The sequence below is a fragment of the Ranitomeya imitator genome, chromosome 1, assembly GCF_032444005.1.
Source record: "Ranitomeya imitator isolate aRanImi1 chromosome 1, aRanImi1.pri, whole genome shotgun sequence".
NCBI classification, from domain to species: domain Eukaryota; kingdom Metazoa; phylum Chordata; class Amphibia; order Anura; family Dendrobatidae; genus Ranitomeya; species Ranitomeya imitator.
Window position 1 is genome coordinate 28,806,464 of NC_091282.1, and position 10,041 is coordinate 28,816,504.

Consider the following 10,041-nt stretch of genomic DNA (forward strand, 5'->3'; position numbering starts at 1 on the left):
GCGCCATGTTCCCCGAAAGAGAGTGCTCCCCGTGAGGGCACTGAGTCTGAGATACCAGCCGTAGTGAAGGCTGGATGTGAGAGTGTGGACTTGGAAGCCTCCGTAATCAGAGAAGACGTATCCCCTGACAGTGACCTGAGCACGCAGCCCCGGTGACCGCAGTGACAAACCAGGACCCCTGAGTGTGACAAAGTAAACTGCCTAGTGTGTGTGTAGCATTGCTGCTGCAGAGAGAGAGACTGCCAGCCTAATATACAGAGACTGGCAGCAGAAGCAGAGTGGCTGTGTTACTTCCTGCTTCCAGCTTTACTGGAAGAAAAGACGGCAAAGACTTAACCCCGGAGTCTCCAGTTCCCAGGAGACAGAGGAGAGACTTCAGGATCTTCAAGCGCTGCTGGTGACTGTACCCATGTTGGAATAAGGACCCTCCAGTCAGGACCGCCCTGGACTGATAAGTTACAAGAACATTCGTTAACCGTTTAGATTCCGCTTAACTGTTTACTGTTTTGTTGTGAATTCTGTGGCAGAGCTCCCTCCTGTGGTCACAAGTGGTACTTCGGCTGATTCTCTCTGTGAGCTTCTGTTGGTGGAGGGAAGTAGTACTGCGGCTTCTGAGTTTCCTCCCTCAGGTGATCTGGTGAGGTCGTTAGGTGCTTCTCTACTTAACTCCACCTAATGCTTTGATCCTGGCTTCCTGTCAATGTTCCAGTGTTGGACTTGCTTTTCCCTGGATTATTCCTGTGGCCTGCTGCTCTGCATAGCTAAGTTCTTCTTTGCTATTTGTTTGCTATTTTTTCTGTCCAGCTTGTCTAATTTGTTGCCGGAAGCTCTGGGACGCAAAGGGTGTACCTCCGTGCCGTTAGTTTGGTACGGAGGGTCTTTTTGCCCCCTTTGCGTGGTTTTCTTTAGGGTTTTGTGTAGACCGCAAAGTTACCTTTTCTATCCTCGCTCTGTTAAGAAAGTCGGGCCTCACTTTGCTGAATCTATTTCATCTCTACGTTTGTCTTTTCATCTTAACTCACAGTCATTATATGCGGGGGGCTGCCTTTTCCTTTGGGGTATTTCTCTGAGGCAAGGTAGGCTTATTTTCTATCTTCAGGCTAGTTAGTTTCTCAGGCTGTGACGAGTTGCATAGGCAGAGTTAGGCGCAATCCACGGCTGCCTCTAGTGTTGTTTGGAGAGGATTAGGGATTGCGGTCTGCAGAGTTCCCACGTCTCAGAGCTCGTTCTATGATTTTGGGTTATTGTCAGATCACTGTATGTGCTCTGACCGCTATGTCCATTTTGGTACTGAATTGCCTTTCATAACACTGTTTGCGTTATCTCTATTAACCCCCTGTTTACTCCCTGCGGGGAGAATCTAACTCCTGTTAATAAATTCCCCTCAACAGTTGGTCTGTCTGTTCCATGGTGACACACTCAGTACCTGCATACGATTACAGATATAATCAACTCTACTACACTGCTGGGCTCTGCTATATTAATGCTAATCTGACTTACTCAATTCTGCTGTGTTTTGCTATACTGTTACTCTACATCTCCTTTACTGTCGCCTATACTTTTAAGCTCTGCAACATGGATGAGCCTGCTCTGCTGAGTCGCTTTCTCGCCTCTGCTTCATGGATCTCTGCACCATGTGGACATGAAGTCGCAGTATATAAAATTGTCATCGTGACCCCGGAGTCTGAACCACTTGGCACCACTGGGATTTACGTCTGAACCTCGGTTATAAACCCCACATCTGGAGAACATTTCTGTGAGTGACTGTTTATAAGACGGTATTATTATTATTATTAATGGCTTTTCTTTCTGAATTTTAGCCATCGGACATCTTGCCAGGTTCTTAAGTAAAAAGAGTTGATGGTGGGATTACGAGGAGATGAACCCTTAATGAACAGCTCGAGATACAGCAAAGTAAACCCGGAGAATGAGTAAAGTTTTCCTTTCTTGATACTTTATCAAAATAAGTGAAATGAATCTTTCTTTTTCTCCAGAACAAATATTACATTAAGTAAGATGAGATCCAGAGGGAACGGCTTATATAATGAAGAACGTCTCATAGGTGACAAATCGGGATTTACAGGGTATAACTCTCACTAATAGAGTTAAAAAGTAAAATATGGAGAGATTGTACAGTGAAATTCTATCTATTATCTATCTATCGATCTATCTATCTATCTATCTATCTATCTATCTATCTATCTATCTATCTATCTATCTATCTATCTATTATCTAGAAAAAGAAAGCGAGAAAACAGCAACAGGCAGGCAGCGTACCTGGGTAACGACCAAACCTCTGTATAAAAGACAAAAAATGGAGGCAGCACACCAGTTAAAGGTGGAAAAAAATGCTATTTAATAGCCCAAAGTGGTGACGTTTCCGCTCGAAGATGTGAGCCTTTTTCAAGCAACAAACAAATGACAGTGTCCACCGTATAGGTGTATACATTTACATAATTAATAGATTAGATATGCAATAGTTAAGAAACATCATGAAAAGTTTACATGATATTCGGACATTAGTATAAATGTGTAAGAAGCCATCTACATAGAATACAAAGTGCATGTACGGCCATATAATATCGCGTCATTCTCGGCATCCATTGCCGCCTACTGCGCATGACAACTCCCCTCCAATCAAAGAGCGCTACTCCCGTGCATGCGCGGCAATATCCAAACAGGGACATCGCCATTTGCAAAAAGGGAATAGGCAATACTTAACTGCGCATGCGCTAACCGCGCCGTGCCCCCGGCCAGCAACATAGGCAGATAATAATAGCAAGATAATAATAAAAAAAATAAGATTATGTAAATATATGGACCTACTCATGCAGAAAATACTGCCCTGTGAGAACTGGCCCATGACGGCAACATCACCATCAAACCTGCGGATAAGGGTGGTGGTGTTGTCGTCATTGATACAAAAGACTATATCTCAGAGATAGAATTACAACTATCTGATGGTAATGTCTATAGTAGAATAAAATGCGATCCTAAATTCAAAATTATGGAGAAGGTTGAAGACTTCAGTTATACCAGATAGAGCTAAGAGGGATCGAAATATAGATGATGACTTGTACAAATACTTATTGATTGAACACCCTGTTACACCTGTCACAAATACACTTCCCAAAATACATAAGTCTTTACATAAACCTACGGGATGCCCGATAGTATCGGGTAGTGACTCCATTTTCAGCCGAATAGGTACATTCCTTGACAAAATACTAGATCCTTTAGCTAAAGATATAAATTCATTTGTGTTGGATACAAATGATGAAATAATTTTAGCATCATTTGATGTAATTTCACTTTATACTTACATTAATCATGATAAGGGCTTGGCTGCTACATATAGAATGTTGTGTACTACCTCATATAGCAAAAAGTCAATTGAGTTTCTTTTACAATCATTGGAAGTGGTACTCAGAAACAATTATTTCCTTTTCGGTGACACTTTTTACCAACAAGAATGGGGTACCGCCATGGGTGCAAACTTGGCGCCCGCTTACGCAAATTTAACAATATCGGCCATGGAGGAGAATCTTGCTTGTGTATCACCCCACTTCCATAAAGTCCTGGGGTGGTGGCAGTACATAGACGACATCTTCCTCCTATGGTCTGGCACAATATCTGAACTCCAATTGTTCCATGAATTTCTGAATAATTTGGACAGAGAGATACAATTTACTCTGATATACTCTACAATATTGTAAAGATCATTAGACATCATTGGCCTATGTTAGGTAATTGTCTCCCAAATGTGGAGGAATAGCAATTGTTTCCTTTAAAAGAGCAAAGAACATAAAGGATAGACTGGTACATTATGGTATTGGTAGTAAAGTGAAGGCGCAAACTAATATGATGGGTAGACAAGCCACAGGGTGTTACCCTTACTTGAACTGTATTAGCTACACGGGTATGTTGACGGGCTCCTCCTTTGGCATCCTATATCTGGAGAAACTTTTACTATAAATCACTATTTGCAGGGCCGGCGTCAGCATCCGGCGTACCCGGGCAAGTGCCGGGGCCCTGGCGAGACAGGGGGGCCCATTCAGGGCCGGCGTTAGGGGCAGGCTGCCTGCATGCGGCCCCTGAGGCAAGCATCTGCGGTCCGAGGTGCACGATAGAAGAGAGGAGGCAGCACGGAGCTCTGGGACTTTTGCAGCTGCTGGAGAGCTGCCCACAATCCGTCCCCATGGATACGCAGAGCAGAGTGACTTCCGACCCATCCAGTGCCCGGAGAATGAGCCAAGCATCGCCAAGCAGGAAGTGTGCAGCATCTGCAACCTGGAACAAAGGATTGCGGGGGAATGCAGAGCCTGGCTGGGAGGACAAGGTATGGGCTCATATATACTGGTTGGGCTGTGTTATATACTACGTGGGCTGCTATATGCTACGTAGGCTGCTATATACTATGTTGGCTGCTATATACTACGTGGGCTGCGCTGCTATATACTACGTGGGCTGGGCTGCTATATACTACATTGGCTGCTATATACTGCGTGGGCTGTGCTATATACTACATGGTCTGTGCTATATACTATGTGGCCTGTGCTATATACTATGTGGCCTGTGTTATACACTATGTGGCCTGTATTATACACTACGTGGCCTGTGTTATATACTGCGTGCGTGGTACTGCGCGGGCTGTGCAATATACTACGTGGGCTGTGTAATATACTACATGGGCTGTGCAATATACTACATGGGCTGTGCAATATACTATGTGGGCTGTGCAATATACTGCGTGGGCTGTGCAATATACTCCGTGGGCTGTGCTATATACTCCGTGGGCTGTGCTATATACTCCATGGGCTGTGCTATATACTCCGTTGGCTGTGCTATATACTACGTGGCTGTGCTATATACTACTTGGCTGTGCTATTTACTATGTGGGCTGTTATATACTATGTGACTGTGCTATATACTACGTGGCCGGCCGCGAACAATCAGCGACAGGCGCAGTCCAGCCGCGAATTGGCGCGGGATTTGAACCACGCTTCGCTAATTGGTCTCGGCCGGCCGAATCCTGTGTATCCAGTGTATTATTCTAAAATTTTCATAAATAAACTACTTACATATTCTAGAATACCCGATGCATTAGAATCGGGCTACCATCTAGTATATATATATATATATATATGTACTCTTATATTATTTTAGAACTTTGCACTGCCCTGAATAAAGAGAGATCGGGTCACTTCACTTTGTTCTGCTGTAGCCAATGACAGGTCGACTTGGCCTTGTGTTTTGGATCGTTGTCATGTTGGAACGTCCAAGTACGTCCCATGCGCAGCTTCTGGGCTGATGATTGCAAATTTGACTCCAGTATTTGCTGATAACATGCTGCATTCATCTTTCCTTCAACTTTGACCAAGTTTCCTGAGCCTTTGTAGCTCACACATCCCCAAAACATCAGCGATCCACCTCCATGCTTTACAGTAGGAATGGTGTTCCTTTCATCATAGGCCTTGTTGACCTCTCTCCAAATGTAACGTTTATGGTTGTGGCCAAAAAGTTCAGTGTTGGTCTCATCTCTCCAAATTACCTTGTTCCAGAAGTTTTGAGGCTTGTCTCTGTGCTGTTTTGCCTATTGTAGGTGAGATACTCTGTGGCATTTGCGCAGTAATGGCTTTCTTCTGGCGACTCGACCATGCAGCCCATTTTTCTTCAAGTGCCTCCTTATTGTGCATCTTGAAACAGCCACACCGCTAGTTTTCAGAGAGTCCAGTATTTCAGCTGATGTTATTTGTGGTTTTTTTTCTGGATCCCAAACAATTTTCCTGGCAGTTGTGGAGCATTTTTGTTGGTCTACCTGACCGTGGTTTTGTTTTTACAGAGCCCCTGATTTTCCATTTGTTAATCACTGTGAACGCTGCTGACTGGCATTATCAATTCCTTGGATATCTTTTTGTATCCCTTTCCTGTTTTATACAGTTCAGCTACCTTTTCCTGTAGATCATTGACAGTTCTTTAATTCTTTTGCTTTCCCCATGACTCACATCCAGAAACGTCAGTGGCTGGATGAAAGATGCAAGAGTCTGTCTGGATCCAAGAAACTCACTCAGCTTTTATGCACACACTGATTACAAGCAAACAGGTCACAGGTGAGGATGTTACCTTTAGTAGCCATTCAAACCCATTTGTGTCACCTTCTGTGCATGTTATCAGGCCAAAATCACCAGGGTGTGTGAACTTTTGATCAGGGTCATTTGGATGTTTTGTGTTGTCATTATGATTTAAAAAGAGAAAACACAGTAGTCTGACAATAAATGGCTTCACCCAACCACTAACCATGAGTGGAGAAAAAGTTTTGGTATTATCATTCATATTTTCTGAAAAAAAGGCCAAGAAAGCCAAAATTCTGCTGGGGTAAGTAAACTTTTGAGCAAAACTCTCTATCTATCTATCTATCTATCTATCTATCTATCTATCTATCTATCTATCTATCTATCTATCTATCTATTATCTATCATCTATCTACTATCTATATATCTATGTATATCTATCTATTTAGACAGTATGAGGAAGACAAGTGGGAGGTGGCACAGTATGGAGACTGAGTCGTATGGAGGGATGGTATAAAGAAGAAATGGTAGGAGAATGTAGGAGAGGAAACAAGTAAAAAAATCAAATAGAAAAATAAATTTAAAAAATCAAATAAAAAATTAGTAAAAAACTTTAAAAATAAATTAAAAATCAAATAAAAAAATAAGTAACAGATCAAATAAACAAATATAATTAAAAAGATATAGAAAATGAATTTAAAAAATCACACTATACTTACCCTTCCTAGGCCCTCGCCTGATTTCTTATGCTGGTGCCGCCTCTGTAGTCATTGCTATCAGTGTCGTACCTCGCACTCCAAATGCTCCATGCAAATGAAATCCTGAAAATGAAGATATGAACATATTTAATATTTTACAAATCGATTCACTCATCTCTATTCAGCTCCATTGAAATTAATAGGGCTGAGCTGCAGTACCACCAACGACCTGTAGACAAAAGTGGTGCTGTTTTTTAAAAAGTAGCAATGTTTTTCTGATGCTGGACAACTTCTTTCCCATTGTTTTTCCTTGGTGATTTTTTTCTGTCCCTAAATTAGGGGACATCGCCTTCAAAATCTCATGACAGTGGCAGATGTGGGTGGTGGAGACGCTCAGATGTTCCTCCGGGTGTTTTGTTTACATGATGCATTGAGGACAGATGGGAAATTGTCTGTGATTCCCATATTCCAGGCAATATTATTGTTTCTAAATTCCTCCTGATTTCCTTCCAGCGGGGATTCTGCCTACGGACTGCGCCAAATGAAAACCGCCTGTTCCCCCGACACCGAGCTGCAGACATTGAGGAAAGTCGCATGTTCTAATAGGAGCAAAGAATCGGAGCGGGACTCAGGGGAAGAAACCACGAGCGGACGATGCAGTGTGGGGGTGACACTTCTTACTATTATCACAGTATATAGGAGACCCCGACTTCCTCCCCAATTCAATCCCTGGCACAGTTTCATTGTTTCTCATACCTGTGGTTTTAAGGCCGTACATTTCTTAATTGTTCGGATGTTGAAATAAATATTGCCTCTTTTTTGTGACATGTGGGAGCTAATGTTTGTGTACATTTTATATTCAGATTCTTTTATATTTTGCTGATATCTCTGTCTCTCTATCTCTTTCCTTCTTTTTCCTTCTTTCCCTCCGTTGCTTCCTTTCATCCCTTCTGCTTTTTTATTTTCTTCCTTTTTCTTTCTCTCCTTCTTTCTTTCCTTCCTTCCTTCCTCTCTCTTTCCTTCTTTGTCTCTTTCTTTCCTTCCCTTCCTTCCATTCCTTTCTTCTTTCTTCCCTTTGTTTCCTTCCTTGCCTCCATTCCTTCCTTATTTCCTCCCTCCTTTCCTTCCTTCCCTTCCTACCTTATTTCTTACCTTCCTTCTTTCCTCCTTCCTTTGCTTCCTTCCATCCATCCCTTCCTTCCTCTTTCCTTCCGTTCTTCTTTCCTCCCTCCCTTCCTTCCTTTCTTTTCTTTTTCCTTCCTTTATTCTTCGGTCCCTTTGTTCCATCACTACCTTTATTCCTCCTTCCCTCCTTTGCTTCCTTTCTTCCCTTTTGCTTTTTTATTTTCTTTCTTTTTCTCTCTCTCCTTTCCTTCCTTCCCTCCTACCTTCTTTCCTCCCTTCTTTGTTTCCTTCCATGGATTCCTTCCTTCCTCTTTCCTTCCTTTCTTCTTTTCTCCCTTCCTTCTCTTCCTACATTTCTCTTCCTTCTTTCTGCCTTTCTTCCCTCCCTTCTTTCCTCCCTTCCTTCTTTCTTTCTTCCCTTCTTTCCTTCCTTCTCATTTATTCCTCTTTCCTCCCTTCCTTCCCTCTCTTCTTTCCTTTCCTCCCTTCTTTCCTCCCTTCCTTCCTTCCTTCCTTCCTTCCTTCCTTCCTTCCCTTTCTCTTTCCTTCCTTTATTCTTTTGTCCCTTTATTCCATCCCTACCTTCTTTCCTCCCTTCTTTCTTTCTGTACTCCCTTCTTTTTTCCTTCCTCTTTCTTTTCTTTCTTCTTTACTCACTTCCTTCCCTCCCTTCTTTTCTCTCTTCCTTCGTCCTTTCCTCTCTTCATTCCTCTGTCCTCCCTTCCTTCTTTCCTTCCTTCCATCATTTCCTTCCTCTTTCCTCTCTTCATTCCTCTTTCCTCCCTTCCTTCCTTCTTTCCTTCCTTCCTCTTTCCTTTCTTCTTTCCTCCCTCCCTCCTTTCCTCCCTTCCTTTCCTTTTTCGTACACTTTATGCCTAGTATTTCTGTAGTAATTGCCAGAATGCCTTTCTAGTGACTATAGGTCGGTTGTGCTCTTGTGGTGGACCCTGTTGCTCTGCTCGTTACCAGACACAGTTCTGATACGGTAACGATCCTTTCCCCTGTGTGTCCATCACGTCACCGTGTCCTGGACAGACGGTTTTTGCCAGAATTCTGATGTAGTATACAGAAGGTTTTGCACTATTTGATGTCAGGCAAAAATGTGGCAAATTTTGTTACTTTTTTCAACAGTGTTTGTCAGTTTCGACAACTTTTTGAAAAGTGGTCGGAGCTTTAGAGGGAAAGGGCGTAATGTAGTCAATCATTGAAACTACCGATACAAATGGACGTCCCACTGGCCGGTGTCCATCTGTGGCCTTGCGTGGAAGATGCACTCTCCTCATTGAATCACATCTGTCACGGGGCTACCGTGACAGAGAGGTTCCAGAGAACCGCAGCGCTCTTGGCCTCGTTCACACACAGTGAACAGACGCTCTTCACCTGTATTCTGACCTAGCTGCTTTGTGCCAGCAGTGCAGGAGTTAACCTTATTGTTAAGTTGCTGAGAGCTGGGTCTCTCAGTTGAAGTGGATTTTGTAATCTGATCCTCTATATAGACCCAGTCCTGACTTCAGCTAGTGTCAGTGATCAGTTCTACTGCCTGGCTTGGAGGTTGAAGGAGCGTAGTGTTGGTGTTGGAGGTTTATTTACAGAGATTGGTGTCTGCAGTTTTGGTTGCATGTTAAACCTGTTTTCCTTCCTAAGTTTATTCCTTCTCTTCCCACTCTGTGTTTCCTCTGTGTGGTTGTGTGAGCATTTGGTGAGTTTGAGTCTTTTAGTTACCTTGTCTGTATACCCTGTTATTTGTTGTATTATTACACTGGTGCAGTCCACCTCCTTTGGGGGGGAGAGGGGGCCCCTGATAGGGCCTGCACAGGAGACAGAGATACGCTGGCGGCTCGGGCCTCCTAACCATCATAGGTACCCCCGAGATAAGGGAAAGCCAGGGCCCATTTAAGTGGTAGGAACAGGTGCGGGTTCCAGTACGCCGTCCTGCCCCTTTATTGCCGTTTACCGGGTGACAACATCATTGTAGGCTTTAATGATTCATATTGTAACCAAATCCCAATGTACACAGATACTTTGATGTTGGATCTTCCCTGGGAAAGTCCCGCAGTTTTAACGATCAGTAACAAATCAGGCAAAACGTAACAGGAAAGTTTTCTCTATCTTCACAGTTGTGTGATGGCGGCTGTCACACGTGAAAT

The 10,041-nt window shown here is 43.2% G+C and overlaps 1 long non-coding RNA gene across 1 annotated transcript; it reads left to right on the forward strand.

Annotated features, from left to right (window-relative positions):
* The first annotated feature begins 1,326 nt into the window (after positions 1 to 1,326).
* LOC138657588 (uncharacterized) lies at positions 1,327 to 7,536 on the forward strand. Its single transcript, XR_011317077.1, has 5 exons — positions 1,327 to 1,914; positions 1,995 to 2,084; positions 3,990 to 4,339; positions 6,012 to 6,110; positions 7,283 to 7,536. It is a non-coding gene; the product is annotated as an uncharacterized lncRNA (long non-coding RNA).
* Positions 7,537 to 10,041: the final 2,505 nt, after the last annotated feature.